General features: G+C 44.3%; 1 protein-coding gene across 2 annotated transcripts in view; it reads left to right on the forward strand.

Moving 5' to 3' along the window:
* Positions 1 to 10,360: 10,360 nt before the first annotated feature.
* LOC119962662 (WD repeat-containing protein 7) overlaps positions 10,361 to 18,275 on the forward strand; it is an 869,538-nt gene continuing 861,623 nt past the window's right edge. Inside the window, exon 1 of one of the 2 annotated variants that reach the window (XM_038790561.1) lies at positions 10,361 to 10,498. The gene's annotated coding sequence lies outside the window, so the exon portion shown is untranslated. The remainder of the gene's footprint in view (positions 10,499 to 18,275) is intronic. The other variant, XM_038790562.1, reaches the window with a different exon arrangement.

Genomic DNA, 18,275 nt, shown 5'->3' on the forward strand with positions numbered 1-18,275 from the left:
GGTGCCTATCTTTCCATGATCAACATAAAATAAATTTTCACTGCATAGCCAAGTCGGAAAACTTGGATGAATAATGAAACATAGATTTTTGTATCCTGTATGCATATTACAACATTAAGATAATTTAACATTGTTGCAATGTAGTCACAGTGCACGATTATGTCTGCCAATCTCTGGTTGTTACATCTTCCATTCAATTTCACAGACTACTATTGCCAAAAATATCAATTCAATAGGGACGTTGTCCACGGCAAAACATTGTTCTGAAGAGGGTAAACATCTAAATTCCTGATCGCAACCGTTGTTTTGTAAGTAAGTGTAGAGTGAAGGCAGACAATGACCTCACAGAGGAAATAACAGTGAAAAATCACTGGGAATGACACTGAAATATTGGTGAAAGTCTGTGAGTACATATTCCTGAATTATAGCAGTAATCTAAAAATGAAAGAATCCCTGGCTTTGTTCCTGGTGAAGCAGACCGATTGGCAGACGAGCAAAACATTTTTGTTGCAGTTATATTTTTTGCGTGGGCATGTGTTTTGACATTATCGCATGTTACAGAAAATAAAAGCACTTGTAAGGTTTACTCGATAATTCAAAGCCCATATTATTTCACTCTTTGTTTTTGGCGAAGGAACTCAAAATATATGTTACAGAGTTAATTAGTCAAATACATTTTAATTAATATTAATATTGTATTGCAAAATAACCAAAGAGTTCTGTCTTTATCTTGATAATTTAAAAGTTTATGGTTAGCTATGTAGACAAAGTAAACATACGGTTGAATTGATCAGGATATAACTATTTCGAGCAATGTTGATTGATTTTCTTTGTTCTGTAGTTAGTCACATTAAATTTTCTACATAAAAGTTAATGGGGTAGATAATATGGCTGGGACATTGCGCTGGCTCAATAAAAAAAAACAAAAATAAATGTGTTGTTCCTCGTCTTAAAGCCATTAATATATTGTTGAAGAATTCTGATTTTGAAAACATGTCTTTTCTAGTTAAATCATCTCCTGAAATGATGGGTCTATTTGCCCAAGTGTCCAATAGTATTTGCAGTCAGGTACTTGAGATTAAACTATTTATCACTTAAAATGCAGGAGATTCTTGTGAAACTTTAAATAATGTTTTGGCATATCAATGCAAAGGTTGTATAAGATTTTGGAAAGGTGTTGTGAAAAACTAAGATGACAAAAAATAACTTGAAACTGCATCAGAACATTACACAAAATGTTTGGTGTTCGTGCACGAGCGAAACTCCTACCACGTGATGGAAGGAATTTTATTTTGTAGATCATGAACCAAAAAACTAGTGGCTCATGAACTAGAGAGTACTGAGGCAATGGGAAAAAGAAAAAGAACTATGAAGCAATAGCAAAGAAACTTTGAAGTAATAATGATCAGAGGCTGTTGTAAAGGTAGATTATGATGCAAACTTCATGAGTCCGCGAGTCATTCGGGGGACAAGCAAAATCTGTGGGATGTGTTCTTCAGAGAGCTTTATAATTATGATCTTAAGTTGTTACCCCGCTTAAAGTCTATTGTCAATTGTTGCCAAAATTAATCCTGTGGCCTATTGTCAATAATGATAAAATTGGTCCTCTGATGAAATTGTAATGGTCTCTTGAAGAGAGAACAGTTTATTGAGTCGATATCTAGCCCAACAGGCTTTGTAAGGACTAATGTGTATTGTGTTTGGGATAAATGATCGGTTGTTCGAAGTATTTAATAAACCAAGTGAATATGTAGAAATTGATTCTGACTATCTTGCCCAACTTGAGGTAGCTGATGTGGATAATAATGGAAATGGAATTAGGCTGGGTGGCTTGTTTTTATCTGGCACAGACACAATTGGCAGTGTGGCTACTTTCTGTGCTGTAAATGTTTTTAAATTTTCCAAATATCTGAAAAGGAGGAATGTGCAGGGATATGGGAAAGTGGTGGTGGAGTGGGAATATGGGAATTGATTCTTACGAGAGCTAGCATGGACATGGTGGGCTGAATAAGTAAAGAGAATGGCCTTCTTCTGTGATGTAACAATTCTATGATTCTATGACGCTGATAATCACGCTTCCAGTTGGGTGGAAGTACAGAAAGCCAAGTTATTTTTTTTCTGGGCGAAGCACTAGAGCTCAGACCAAAGCTGATGCCGTATCCTCAACCAACCTAAACATGAGGAGTATATGTGCTCTTGAAGAAAAGTGTTTGCGTCAGTAAAACGGAACCAGAGCAATGTGGAGAGCAATTGAGTAGGTCTTTCAACACTAGCACAAAAACAATCAGACTGCAGATGCTGGAAATGTTAAAAATAAAAACAGAATATGCTAGAATCACTCAGCTAGTCAGACAGATGCATGGAGAGAGAAACAGAGCGAAAGGGATACTGCGGTCTGCTTTTGATGAAGAGTTGCAGAACTGAATCAGTGACTACAGTTTACCTCTTTCTTCACAGATGCTAAACCTGCTAAGTGCTACTGAACTTGTTTATGAACACACAAACTAAGACCAGGAGCCCTTTGAGTTTGCCCTGCCATTCAATAAGATCATGGCGGATCTGACTGTGGATTCAACTACATATTTTGCCTATCCCTGATGATGTTTGACTCCTTTGTTAGTAAAGAATCTATCCACCTCTGCCTTAAAAATATTAATGGAAAATACAGCACAGAACAGGCCCTTCGGCCCCCGATGTTGTGCCGAACTTTTGTCCTAGATTAAGAACAAATGAATCTACACCCCATCATTCTACCGTAATCCATGTACCTATCCAATAGCCGCTTGAAGGTCCCTAATGTTTCCAACTCAACTACTTCCACAGGCAGTGCATTCTATGCCCCGACAACTCTCTGGGTAAAGAACATACCTCTGACATCCCCCCTATATCTTCCACCATAGAACATAGAACATAGAAAAATACAGCACAGAACAGGCCCTTCGGCCCACGATATTGTGCCGAACCTTTGTCCTAGATTAATCATAGATTATCATAGAATTTACAGTGCAGAAGGAGGCCATTCGGCCCATCGAGTCTACACCGGCTGTTGGAAAGAGCACCCTACCCAAGGTCAACACCTCCACCCTATCTCCATAACCCAGTAACCCCACCAAACACTAAGGGCAATTTTGGACATGAAGGGCAATTTATCATGGCCAATCCACCTAACCTGCACATTTTTGGACTGTGGGAGGAAACCGGAGCACCCGGAGGAAACCCACGCACACACGGGGAGGATGTGCAGACTCTGCACAGACAGTGACCCAAGCCGTAATCGAAACTGGGACCCTGGAGCTGTGAAGCAATTGTGCTATCCACAATGCTGCCGTGCTGCCCTTAAGAACAAATTAATCTACACGCCATTATTCTACCGTAATCCATTTACCTATCCAATAGCCACTTGAAGGTCCCTAATGTTTCTGACTCAATTACTTCCACAGGCTGTGCATTCCATGCCCCCACTACTCTCTGGGTAAAGAACCTACCTCTGACATCCCCCCTATATCTTCCACCATTCACCTTAAATTTATGTCCCCTAGTAATGGTTTGTTACACCTGGGGAAAAAGTCTCTGACTGTCTACTCTATCTATTCACCTGATCATCTTATAAACAACTATCAAGTCGCCCCTCATCCTTCTCAGTTCTAATGGGAAAAGGCCTAGCACCCTCAACCTTTCCTCGTAAGACCTACTCTCCATTCCAGGCAACATCCTGGTAAATCTCCTTTGCACCTTTTCCAAAGCTTCCACATCCTTCCTAAAATGAGGCGACCAGAACTGCACATAGTACTCCAAATGTGGCCTTACCAAGGTTTTGTACAGTTGCATCATCACCTCACGGCTCTTAAATTCAATCCCTCTGCTAATGAACGCTAGCACACCATAGGCCTTCTTCACAGCTCTATCCACTTGAGTGGCAACTGTCAAAGATCTATGAACATAGACCCCAAGATCTCTCTGCTCCTCCACATTGCCAAGAACCCTACCATTAACCCTGTATTCCGCATTCATATGTGCCCTTCCAAAATGGACAACCTCACACTTTTCAGGATTAAACTCCATCTGCCACTTCTCAGCTTAGCTCTGCAAGTTCCAAAGATTCACAATCCTCTGAGAGAGAAAATTCTTCCAATGTCCATCTTGGATAGTTCTTGTTTCTTCCACACAGGAAACATCCTTCCAGCATCCACCGTGCCAAATTTCCTCAGGATCTTATTTGTTTCAATAAGTTCACCTCTCAGTTTTCTAAATTCCAATAGATACAGGCACAGCCTGTCTAACCTTTCTTCTTAAGATAGCGGCCACTCCCTGTGATGATAAGTAGATTGCCATCTGTGTTATCAGCTGTATGAAAATAATAATCTCTGTATAACTTGTAGTTCCTGCATCCGACCATCAGAGTATGCAGACATGTGACCCGGACACACCATGTGTTCCACGAGAATGTGTTAGTAAGGAGTTGGTAGCAGTCACATATTAGAGTAGCTCTGTAGTATCTTAGTGTAAGTCAGTGTGAGACCATTATTTCTAACTCTATTAATGTTAGACATTTTAGTAATTTGTTGGTGTAGTGTTAGTAATAAATAACTTTGTTTGTAAAACAAAGTCTAATGTTCTTTGTTCACACTACAATATCAAGATTCAACATCAGTCCAATCAAAGATCATTACACCCCCCACATCCCATCCCCTCCTCCGCCCTATCCCAGGTAGTAATCAAGTGAACTTTCTCTGAACTGCTTTGAATGCATTAATATCCTTTCTCAAATGAGGAGACCAAATTTGTACATTCTACTCTCGATGTGTTTGTACCAGCACCCTGTACAACTGTAGCCATTCATTCCTGTGTTTCTATTCCATTCCCGTTGAAATAATCACACCATTTGCCTTCCCAATCACTTGCTGTACCTGCATGACACCCAGATCTCGGTATCTCAGAGTTCTGCAATTGTTATGGGTGAGGGTTTAGAGAATCCCAAAGTGTATCATGGAGTTCACCTAATCCACGATTTTTAACAGATTGTGGTATGGGGAGCACACGGCCCACTCCACAGGTGTGGTGCAGCAGAAATTTTAAAGTAATTTTTCAAGCAAAACAATGTTTATTCTATGAACTCAGATAATCTTTTTAAAACATACAGTGAACATCTTAGCAAGCATCAATTCAAATACAACCCCAAAGAATAGAACACTCTAAGTAATCTTTAAACTTTCTTTTTAACATCCATAAGACAAAAAACCTTTTAACAGAAGCTCATCAGGTTTAAATTCTCTACTGAGAGCAGTTATCACTCTGAATTCACCAAATGATCTAGAGATAGTCTTTAGATTGCAGAGAGATCAAAATTACACCTTCTTTGGCTCCAACACTAAAACAAAACCAAAAAACACAGACACACCCAAACTTTTCTTCAAAGCAAAACTAAAAAGCAGAGCCAGAGCTCAGTTCCACCCGCACTCTGACATCACTGCAGCCACTTGAGCAGACAAACATTTCTTAAAGTGACATTCCCATGACACAATTTGCAATCAAATAATCTGCTTTTTTATTCTTCTTGCCTGCCTACATTATATTCCATCTGCCAATTTTTTGCTCACTTGCTTAACCTATTTGTCCCTTTTCAGATTCCTTTTGTCCTCATCACAACTTTATTTTCTGCTCATCTTTGTATCACCTGCAAATTTAGCAACCATACACTCAGTATCTTCATTCAACTTATTGATATAAATTGTTAATAGTTGAGGCCTCAGTGCTGGTGCCTGTGGCACTCCAGTCATCACATCTTGCCAACCTGAAAAAGGCCCAATTAACCCTATTCTTTGCTTCCTGTTGGCTCACCAATCCTCTATACATGCTAATATTTTGCTTCTTACACCGTGAGCTCTTATTTTGCACAGTAACCATTGATGTACCTGAGAGCAGAGCAGTGACACTGATGGGCAGTTTTGGGGAAGATTTGCATCGGGCGGTCAGTGCTTCCAGAATGTGGACCTCAGCAAGACACCCTCCGTGTTTGAGTGAAAAAAAGAGGGTGGCATGGTGACATAGTGGTTAGCACTGCTGCCTCACTGCACCAGGGTCCCAGGTTTAATTCTGGCCTCGGGTGACTGTCTATTTAGAGTTTGCACTTTCTCCCTGTGTCTGCGTTAGTTTCCTCCCACAGTCCAAAGATGTGCAGTTTAGGTGGATTGGCCATGCTAAATTGACTCTTAGTGTCCAAAAGGTTAGGCATGGTTACTGGGTTACGGGGATAAGGTGGAGGCATGGGTTTAAGTAGTGTGCTGTTTCCAAGCATTGGTGCAGATTCAATGGGCTGAATGGCCTCCTTCTGCACTGTAAATTCTATGATATATTATTATTTTTAAAAAATAAATTTAGATTACCCAATTATTTTTTCCAATTAAGGGGCAATTTAGCGTGACCAATCCACCTACTCTGCACATTTTTGGGTTGTGGGGGCGAAACCCACGCAGACACAGGAAGAATGTGCAAACTGCACACGGACAGTGACCCAGAGCCGGGATTGAACCTGGGACCTCAGTGACGTGTGGCAGCTGTGCTAACCACTAGACCACCGTGCTGCCCTGATTCTATGATTGGAGGTTTGTGAGCATTGTACCATTATTTAAAAAGTTTGCCAGTGTTAGGCCAGAAAGCTACATTCTGGCCAGTCTGACCTCAATGGTTGGCAAATTATAGTTGCAGTCCTGAGAAACAGGTTAAACTGTCAATTAGAAAGGTGCGGATTGATTATGAATGGTTTCATTAGAGGAAGATTGTGTCTTACTAACTTAAAATAATTTTTTGAGAAAGTAACAAGGAGGATTGATGGAGTGTGCAGTGAATATAGGCTATTTGGATTTCAGTAAGGCATTTGACAAGGTCCCATGTGGCAGTATGGTCAGAAAAGTGAGATCTTACAGGATCCAGGAAAAGGTAGCAGGTTGGATCCAAAACTGGCTCAGTGACAGAAAACAAAGTTGAATGGTCGATGGATGTTTTTGCAAATGAAAACAGTTTCCAATGATGTTCCACAGGACTCAGAGTTAGGGCCCTTACTATTTAGAACATAGAACATAGAACAGTACAGCACAGAACAGGCCCTTCAGCCCTTGATGTTGTGCCGAGCAATGATCACCCTACTCAAACCCACGTATCCACCCTATACCAGTAACCCAACAACCCCCCCCCCCTCTTAACCTTACTTTTTTAGGACACTACGGGCAATTTAGCATGGCCAATCCACCTAACCCGCACATCTTTGGACTGTGGGAGGAAACCGGAGCACCCGGAGGAAACCCACGCACACACGGGGAGGACGTGCAGACTCCGCACAGACAGTGACCCAGCCGGGAACCGAACCTGGGACCCTGGAGCTGTGAACCATTTATGCTAACCACCATGCTACCGTGCTGCCTATATATTCATATTCATATATATTCGTATATATTCATGAATTAGAATTAAATGTGGGAAGCATGATTGGGAAATTTGCAGATTACACAAAAATTGTCCATGTGAAGTTTGCACATTCTCTCCGTGTCTGCATGAATTGGCCAAGCTAAATTGCTCCCTATTTGGAAATAAAGAATTGGGTACTCTAAATTTTAAAAAACGTTGTGAGGATTGCCCCTTTTACCATCCTTTCAGGCAGTGAGTTCCAGATTCCAACCCTCTCAGGTGAAAAGTTTTTCCCTCACCTCTCCTCTAAACTTCCTGTCCATTACCTTCAATCTATGCCCCTGATTATTGACCCCTCCACTAAGGGGAAAATTGACTTCCTGACCACTCTATTTAGTCCCTCATAATTTTATTCACCTTAAGCAGGTCCTAGGGAAAACAACCCCATCCTATGCAGTCTCTCATGATAGCTGAAATGATACAGCCAAGGCAACATCCTGGTGAATCTCCTCTGGACCCTCTCCAGTGAAATTACTTCCTTTCGATCGTATGGTGACCAGAACTGCATACAGTACTCCCGTTGGGGCCTAACCAGCATTTTATACAGCTCCAGCAAAATCTCTTTGCTCTTATCTTCAATGCCATGGATAATAATGAATGAACATAGAACATACAGTGCAGAAGGAGGCTATTGAGCCACTTAAGCCCTCACTTCCACCCTATCCCCGTAACCCTCCTAATCTTTTTTGGTGACCAAGAGCAATTTATCATGGCCAATCCACCTAACCTGCACGTCTTTGGACTGTGGAAGGAAACCGGAGCACCCGGAGGAAACCCACGCAGACATGGGGAGAACGTGCAGGATCCGCACAGTGTCCCAGCAGGGAATCGAACCTGGGACCCTGGCGCTGTGAAACAACAGTGCTATCCACTTGTGCTACCGTGCCGCCCTATTAATAAAGACAAGAATCCCATAAGACTTCTTAACCACCTTATCAACTTGCCCTGATGTCTTCAGAGATCTGTGAACCCGAACACCAAGATCCCTTTGATCCTCTGCACTTCCTTGAGCCCAACCATTTGTTGTATATTCCCTTGCTAGGTTAGTCTCCCAAAATACTCACACTTTTCATGGTTACATTTTATTTGCCAATCTTCGTCCCATCTAACCAGCCCATTTATATCATCCTATAATCTAAGGCCTTGCTCCTCACTATTTAGCACACCACCGATTTTTGTGACATCTGTGAATTTACTTATCGTACCTCCTATATTCATATCCAGATCATTAATGTACACTACAAACAACAAGGGACCCAGCACCGATCCCTGTGGAACACCACTGGACACAGGCTTCTAGTCACCAAAACAACCTTCAACCATCACTCTCTGATCCTACCACTAAGCCAGTTTTGGATCCAGTTTGCCAAATTGTCCTGGATTCCATGGGTTAGAACATAGAACAGTACAGCACAGAACAGGCCCTTCGGCCCTCAATGTTGTGCCGAGCCATGATCACCCCACTCAAACCCACGTATCCACCCTATACCCGTAACCCAACAACCCCCCCCCCTTAACCTTATTTTTATTAGGACACTACGGGCAATTTAGCATGGCCAATCCACCTAACCCGCACATCTTTGGACTGTGGGAGGAAACCGGAGCACCCGGAGGAAACCCACGCACACAGGGGGAGGACGTGCAGACTCCACACAGACAGTGACCCAGCCGGGAATCGAACCTGGGACCCTGGAGCTGTGAAGCATTTATGCTAACCACCATGCTACCCTGCTGCCCCTAAATGTGGGTTCGAAAAGATGGGTTCTTACCTTTTTTATCAGCCTCCCATGTGGGACCTTGTCAAAAGCCTTACTGAAGTCCATGTTGACTACATCAACTGCACAATCTCATCTGCTCACCTAATCACCTCCTCAAAAAATGCAATCATATTTGCAAGACAAAGCCATGCTGATTATCCTTGAGTAATCCTTGCCTCTTCAAGTGAAAATTAATTCTGACTCTCAGAATTTTTTCCACGAGTTTCCCAACCACTGAAGTTAGACTTAATGGCCTGTAATTTCCTGGTTTGTCCCTAAGATTTGGGGAGCACGACAGGACAGCAAGGTAGCACAGTGGTTAGCACTGTGGCTTCACAGCGCTCAGGTCCCAGGTTCGATTCCTGGCTGGATAACTGTCTGTGCGGAGTCTGCATGTTCTCACTGTGTCTGCGTGGGTTTCCTTCCACAAGTCCCGAAAGATGTGTTGTTAGGTAATTTGGACATTCTGAATTCTCCCTCTGTGTACTCGACCAGGTGCCGGAATGTGGCAACGACAGACTTTTCACAGTAATTTCATTGCAATGTAAGCCTACTTATGACAGTAAAAATTGTTATTATTATTACTTCCATTAAAGAATGGCACCACATTAGCTGTCTTCCAGTCCTCTGGCACCTCTCCTGTGGCCAGTGAAGATCAGAGTTTTTTTGTCAGAGCCACTGCAATCTCCTCCCTTGCCTCCCACACCAACCTGGGGTACATCTCATCTGACCCTGGGGGTTTGTCCACTTTTAGGCCCATTAAAACTGTTAATATCTCGTCCCTCTCAATGTTCAGTCGTTCAAATAAATCACAATGCTATTTCTATACCTACATCATCCTTCTGTAAGTGCTGTAACCTGCAAAGTTATGGTCCAGGTGCTGAAAATGAGATTAAAATGAGCTGCTCTTTTATTTTTCTGGGCCACGCAGGCTAGATGGGCTGAATGGTCTCTTTCTGCAGGGTGACTTTTCTGTGGTGACATGTGGGACTTTGGCAATTTTTTCCTCCTCTTATTTAAGTGGGTCTCCGGTGACGATAAGAAACGTGAATGTTCAACCTGCCTGGATGAATTGCCACCGGCAGCAATACGAGGATTGGCGGCAGTAAAGTGGGGTTGCCGCAGGTGGCGCTGCCGGGGGAGTCAGGCGGCCGGCCGGCCGGCTGTGAGGCCGGACACGGCTGGGCGGAGCCGAGTGAGTGCAGCCGGTGAAGCAGTGGCAGAGCAGGAGCTGCAATATGGAGTGAAATTAGAAGCGAAACAGTCAGCAGACGGGGAAGGTGAGCGAGCACAGGCAGTCGGCAATAAAGTAAACCTTTAGAGCCACCCGCGTCCCCTCTCTGACAGCGTGTTTTATTTTGAAAACTATGATTTAAATAGTAGCCAGAAATGCAGCTGTTGACAGATTTCATTCAGGCCTGTGTCTAACCCAGTAGCCTTGTCTGTAATGGAAGGAATCGCGCTTTTTGGGAACACAACTGGCCCCTACCCATTTTGTTTTTGTAAACATCTTTTGCCATGGATAACTAACACCCCCATCTTTCAATGGAAGGAAGCCTGTTTATTATTTAGTGCTGTCTGCCCAGTGGCCTTGAAGACTGTCAGCCCTGTTCATAACGATGGGACAACGTTTATTTGATGTTATAAAGTATTTTATTTGCCCCGTCTTCGGTCAGCTGGTGTTACACATTTTTTTAAATGCAAAAAGCACCAAATCAGGACTTTGATGCAGGGACATCTGCGAACCTCCGGTTGAAAGCTGAAATTCCCTTGCGCGTTTTACATTAGTCCAAATTTGATCTGTTTTGAGGAAGTCATCGTTTTTTGAGTGTTTTAACCCGTTTTGCGTGCTGACCTCTACACTCTGCCCCTTGTGACTTGGATTCACACTGTTACTGGCAGAAGCTGATGTCGATCTCTGCAAATTGATTACCAGCACCGTCTTAAAGAGGATAATGATTCCCCTCCACCCCCCCTGATGAATTGCAGTCTGTGGCTTGGTGTGGGGGTAGTCTGGGAGCATTCTAAAGCTTTGGAGGAAAGCTATGTTGTCGATGTGATTATATTAGTGTCAGGAGATAAGGTGACAATTTTGATCATTTGGTCTTGATGGTCTTGGCATGTTGCAAATTCCTGTGGGCTGCTCTGTTCCATTTTGTTATGGGCCAGGGTTTAGAGAACCCCAAAGTGTATCATGGAGTTCACCTGACCCACAACTTTTAATAGATTGTGGTATGGGGAGCACACGGCCCACTCTACAGGTGTGGTAGGAAAAGTATTTTTAAGCAAAACCAATGTTTATTCTATGAACTCAAGTTAACCTTTTTAAAACATAGTGAACACCTTAGCAACCATTAATTCAAATACAACCCCCAAAGACTACAACACTAAATCCTTTAAGCTTTCCTTTTTAACATCCATATGACTTAAAAACAAAACCTTTTATCAGAAGCACATCTGATGAAAGTAGATGAAAGTCACTACTGAAAACATTTATAATTCTGAATTCACTAAATGATCAAGAGATAGTCTTTTGATGGCAGAGAGAACATCAGTACACCTGCTTGGTCTGGCTTCAGCTCCAACACTGAAAACACACCCTGCTTAAAATCGAAAGTAAAAATCTGACAGACAGCCCAGCTCCACCCATTCTGACATCACTGCAGTAGTAAACACCCATTTCTTAAAGGTACACTCACTACAGGTATTTATATACACGCCCATTTCTTAAAGGTACTCTCACATGACACTTTGTAATCCAAGTTGCACTGTTGGATGGGATCTCAGCTGTTTAGCACATTGACCATTTTATTATTTTGAAAATAAATTTAGAGTACCCAATTATTTTTTTTCCCATTAACGGTCAATTTAGTGTGGCGAATCCACCTAACCTGCACATCTTTGTGTTGTGGGGTGAAACCCACGCGGACACGGGGCGAATGTGCAAACTCCACACGGACAGTGACCAGGGCCGGGTTTCGAACCAGCTCCTCAGCGCCGTGGCAGCAATGCTAACCACTGCGCCACATGCTGCCCACCGCATTGACCATTTTAGATGGGCATTGCTACAGGTACGATCAGCTGCATATCCTTTCAATTGCAGCAAATTTAACGTATCTGGACTGTTTTAGTACAGGGCTAAATAGCTGGCTTTTAAAGCAGTCCAAGCCAGGCCAGCAGCACGGTTCAATTCCCGAACCAGCCTCCCCGAACAGGTGCTGGAATGTGGCGACTAGGGGCTTTTCACAGTAACTTCATTTGAAGCCTACTTGTGACGAGTGATTTTCATTTCATTTTTCATATCAAGGAAGCAGATGAATCAAGAGGGAAAGTAAACTTTAAAAGGAATGTCGCTTTAGTTTTGTGGTTCAACCTATAGGATATCTTTGGAGTGTCCTTATCTGTCATAGCTGACACTGCATTGGCCTGTTACCAGGCTTAGTTGAGGTCTTTTGTTCTCTTCCATCTTAGTTCTGCAGACTACATGGCTGAAGCATCTACTGGTGCATTGACATTGGTATTCAGCAGCTCGATCCCACAACCACAAGTTAATTGCCCTGCCAGAAAACTTATCAGATGAGAGTGGGGTAAATTATATCATCAGTCACAATGGGAACAAATTTTCATTTAGAGTCTGAAACTATTGAGCAGACGTGTGCTGATCCTGTATTTATTTTTCCTTGAGTCAAAAACTGTGGGGGAGGTGTAATTGAGAGTGCATTGAGTCATAGCTCAAGATCTTTGGTCCAGTTACTGAAGTGAGAAACTGCATTAGAGCCAACTGTTGTATGATTGGCTCTCTTTTCCAGCATCTGATCATTTCTTTTGTCCTCTTTTTTTTCCATGCCCATAGACTGTTTGCCTCCAGGTGTTTAATATCAGAGCTGAAGTGGTGACAGCTAGATTCCACCCATCCATCTGATTATTGCTGAAAAGTGAGACATGTTGCTGAAACTTTGTGACTGGTGCTTGTCAGGGCGGCGTGTCAGAGTGCCAAATTTTAAATGATCACCTTTGGTATAAATTGTTGTGACCCACCTGTTTAGCATTGTCTTCCTATCTATCTCAGCTCATCTGCTGAAACCTTCATGACTTTGTAAGCTCTGAAATTGTCTATTCTGATGCACTATTGGCTTGTCTATGACATTCATCTCTCCATAAATTTTGAGGTCATCCAAAGCTCTGATGCCTATGTATTAACTCACAGCAACTCTTGCTCATTTATCAGCTCTGTGCTCGCTGGCGTACATTGGCTTCCAGTCAAGCAATATCTTCATTTTGAAACCCTCTTCCTTGTTTGCAAATCCCTCCACAGTCTTGCCCCTCTCTAGTTTTGTAATCTCCAGACTGCGCTCCTCTAACTCTGGTCTCCTGTGTCCCCTATTTAAATTACTTCACCAGTGGTGAAGATGAATAAAATGAAAATAAAAAAATGAAATGAAAATCGCTTATTGTCACAAGTAGGCTTCAAATGAAGTTACTGTGAAAAGCCCCCAGTCGCCACATTCCGGCGCCTGTTCGGGGAGGCTGTCATAGGAACAGAGGATTTAGGAGCCGAAGTAAGCAATTCAGCCCTTTGAGCCTGCTCCACCATTCAGTCAGATCATCGCAGATCTCTTCCTGGTCTCAAATCACCTCCCCACCTGTTGCCCATATCCCTTTAACCCGTTTTTAAAATCAAATATATCGATCCATTTCTTGAAACCATTTGATGACTCCGATTCCATCACTATGTGGCAGCGAGTTTGCCAACTTCACCACACTCTGCGAGAAGTAGTTCCTCCTCATCTCTGTTCTAAATCTACCACCTCTCAGCCTATATCCGTGACCTCTAATTCTAGATTTCCACACAAAGTGGAACATTTGGTCTGCGTTTACTTTATCAAACCCATTTAGTATTTTATACACCTCGATCAGAACCCCTCTCGTCCTTCTAAGTATAAGCCAAAACTGTTTATCCTCATACGACCATCCTTTCATCCCCGGAATCAATCTGGTGAACCTCCTCTGAATTGCCTCCAATGCCATCACGTTCTTCCTAAAATAAGGAGACCAAAACTGGACAAAATACTCCAGATGTGGTCTCCCCAACACCCTATACAATTGCAACAACATTTCTCTACTTTTATACTCCAGTCCGTTTGCAATAAACGCAAACATTCCATTTGCCTTTTTAATTACATGCTGAACCTGCATACCAACTTTCTGCAATTCATGAACAAAAACACTCAGATCCCTCTGCCCAGATGCATCTTGAATCGGCTTTCCATTTAGATAATTTGCCTTTCTTTCTTTTTGGCCAAAATGGATAACTCTCACTTATCCACATTGAGCTCCATTTGCCAATCTTAGGCTCGGCGATTGGGCCAATCTATATCCATCTGTAAAATCTTCTTTTTACTGCCTGCTTCGCCACCTGTTTTAGTATCATCCGCAAATTTTGTGATATTATACTCTGTCCCTGCTTGCAGATAATTTATATAAATTGTAAACAGTTGAGGTCCGAGGACTGACCCTTGTGGCACCCCACTAGTTACAGTTCAACAGCCAGAGTTGCTTAAGCTCTGGATGCTCCTCCCTTCCAACCTCAAAATCTACTTAATTCATCAAGCTTCTGTTATCTGACTCAATATCTCCTCTGTAGTGTGGTTTGTCATTCCAGGGAGGTATTAGGAACTTTGGTCCAGAAATGGGGTCCAACATGTAACGGGGAATTTAGGTGCTAAACAGACTGAGGGAAAAGACTGCTAGCAGCAGAGTCAGAGGAATATACCCATAGCCTGAGTTGCCTTCTCCGATTCAGACTTAACCTCATTAGGGAGAATACATAGGATGCCCCGGTTCAGCCAGGATGATCCATTCGAGATCCATTGTTCTTCGGGACAACTTTGTTTGAAACATAGAAACATAGAAAATAGAAGCAGGAGGAGACCATTCGACCCTTTGAGCCTGCTACACCATTCATTGTGATCATGGCTGATCAAGTTCAATACCCTGATTCCACCTTCCCCGCCCCCCTCTCCTTATATCCCTTGATCCCTTTAGCCCCAACAGCCATATCTAATCCCTTCTTGAAATTACGCAATATTTCGACCTCAACTACTTTCTGTGGTAGTGAATTCCACAGATTCACCTCTCTGGGTGAAGAAATTTCTCCTCCCCATCGTCCTAAAATGTTTGCCCCCTATCCTTAAACTATGACCCCTAGTTCTGGGCTCCCCTACCATTGGGAATGTTCTTTCTGAATCTACCCTGATGAATCGTGTTAGAATTTTATAAGTTTCTATGAGATCCCCTCTCACTCTTCTAAACTCAAATGACTATAATCCTAACCATAGGACCATGGGCGGAATCCCCCCCCCCCCCACGCCGGGTGGGAGAATCGCCGGGGCGCCGAGTGAGTCCCGGCACCCGCACGTGATTCTTCCACCACACGCCCGCCAAACCGGGGCGGCGAGATTCACGGATGGCTGCTCGGAGAATCGCCGATCGCCGTTCGTAACGGGCGAGCGGCGATTCTCCCACCCGGATGGGCCGAGCGGCCTGCCCAACACGACAGGTTCCTGCCAGCGCTGTCCACACCTGGTCGCTGCCGGCGGGAAAAGCTCAGGAACGCTTGGGGGGCGGCCTGTGGGAGGGGGAGGGGGGGTCTTGCAATGGGGGGGGGCCTCAAAAGGGGTCTGGCCTGTGATCGGTGCCCAACGATAAGCGGGCCGGCCTCTCTGAAGGAGGACCTCCTTTCCTCCGCCGCCCCGCAAGATCAATCCGACATCTTCTTGCGGGGCGGCCGTGGGGAAGACGGCAACTGCGCAGGCGCGGGTTTGCGCCGGCCAACCCGCGCATGCGCGGGTGTCGTCATTTACGCGCCGCCGCTATCACGCGGCGCTAAGGCCCGACGCACATAAATGATGCTGCGCCGCCCCTAGCCCCCCGGGGGCGGGAGAATAGGGGGCTGGGAGCGGCCTCCGACGCCGGAGTGAAACACTCCAGTTTTCACTCTGGCGTCGGGACTTAGTCTCCCGATGGGAGAATTGTGCCCCATCAGACATTGGAGCAGAATTAGGCCACTCGACCCATCAAGTCTGTTCTGCATTCAATCATGGCTGATACTTTCTCATCCCCATTCTCCTACCTTCTCCCCGTAACCCTTGATCCCCATAACCGACCTGGCCATCCCAGGAATCAGCCTGGGAAACCCTTGTTGCAGTCCCTTCATAGGAAGAACATCCGTCCTCACATAAGGACACCAGAATTGCACATAATACTCCAGATGTGGCTTCACCAATGCCCTCGTACAATTGGAGTAAAACATCTCCTTTCCTATACTCAAACCTGCTTTCTATGAAGGACAACCATTTGCCTTCTGTAATGAACTCCAATTGGCTTTATTGGTTGGCCAATTGGAGTATGAGCTCCCTCAATGATAGCTCATTGAGGGGGCCCATATAAGCACCTGTGTAGGCTTTGTGAGCCAGTCTTAAGTTGACTGGACTGCTTGCAGCACTGTTTGTAGCTGCTCCTGTAATATTATTGTAAATAAATATTGGTGTGGTGATGGAACTCCTGCCTCCCGTGGATTACTACACCTTCTTTACTGCCTGCTATTCCTGCGCACTTTGTAACAAAAATGAATTTATATTACATACGTGTATCAAAACACCCCGGGAAACATACTTCCACGCAATCAACTATACAGTCTGTGCAAATGTTTTCCCTATTCAGCCCCCACTACCGTGCGACAAACAGCTCCTCAAACACAGTCACAAACATTCCCCATCTTTTCTCAAAACCCCTCTGTCGAGCCCCTTGACTAATACTTTATCTTCTCCAACCGCAGGAAGTCGTACAGATCACCTAACCAAGCCGCTACATCTGGTGGCAATGCCGACCACCACTCCAACAAAATTCGCTGCCGTACAATCAGAGGCGAAAGCCGCAACATCGGCCTTCCTCCTCTCTCAATGAGCTTCTCTGAAACCCCAAATATCGCCACCAAAGTGTATGGGTCCATCTCCTCCTCCACTATCCTGGCTAAGACCGCGAATACTCCCGCCCAGAATCTTCCCAATTGTTCGCAACCCCAAAATGGGTGCGTGTGATTCGCTAGCCCCTGCTCACACCTCTCAGATTCATCTGCTACCGTTGAAAGAACCCATTCATTTTTGCCTGAGTCATATGCACCCTATGCACCACCTTAAACTGTATCAGGCTCATCCTTGCAGAAGAGAAGGCCTCGTTTACCGTACGCAGTGCCTCACTCCATACTCCCCAATTGATCTCCCCTCCCAACTCTCCTTTCTATTTCTCCTTGATCTATATCTGCTCGCCTCTCTGCCCCCCTAACCTTTGTATATATTTCCAATTCTTCCCTCCCCTTCCAAATCCGGAAGCAGCAGTCGCTCCAGCAGGGTGTACCCTGGCAACCTAGGAAACCCTCTCCATTCGCGCAAAGTCCCTTACCTGCAGATACCTGAACTCACTCCCCCTCGGCAGCTCTACCTTCTCCCTTAGCTCCTTCAGACTGGCGAACCTTTCCTCCAAATACAGATCCCTCATCTTAACCAGCCTCACTTCCCTCCACCTCCTGTATACACCATCCATCCATCTATTCATCCATCCCCGGCTCAAACCCATGATTTTTGCACAGCGCGTTAACACAGACATCCCTTCCACACTAAAATGCCTCCTCAACTGTTCCATATCTTCACCTTGGACTGCACCACCGGGCTCCCTGAATACCTCCTCTGAGCCAATGCTGCCATCACCATTGCACTTAAACTAGACCCCTTACAAGATTCCTCATCCTAACCCACTCTACCCCTTCTCCTTCCCATCATCGCAGCACCTTATCCACATTCGTCGCTCAATAATAATGAAACGGGTTTGGCAACACCACCCTGCTTGCTGTCTCTGCCTCTGTAGCAGGGTCCTCCCGACCGTCAGCACCTTCCACGACCGTAGAAAGTTCAAAATGATCATGTCCAATTTCCGAAAAAAGGTCTTTGGTATAAAGATCACCACTTGGACCCTCCCCGCCAACATTAAGTGCAGTGTATC

This window comes from Scyliorhinus canicula, chromosome 3 (assembly GCF_902713615.1).
Source record: "Scyliorhinus canicula chromosome 3, sScyCan1.1, whole genome shotgun sequence".
Taxonomy (NCBI): Eukaryota; Metazoa; Chordata; class Chondrichthyes; order Carcharhiniformes; family Scyliorhinidae; genus Scyliorhinus; species Scyliorhinus canicula.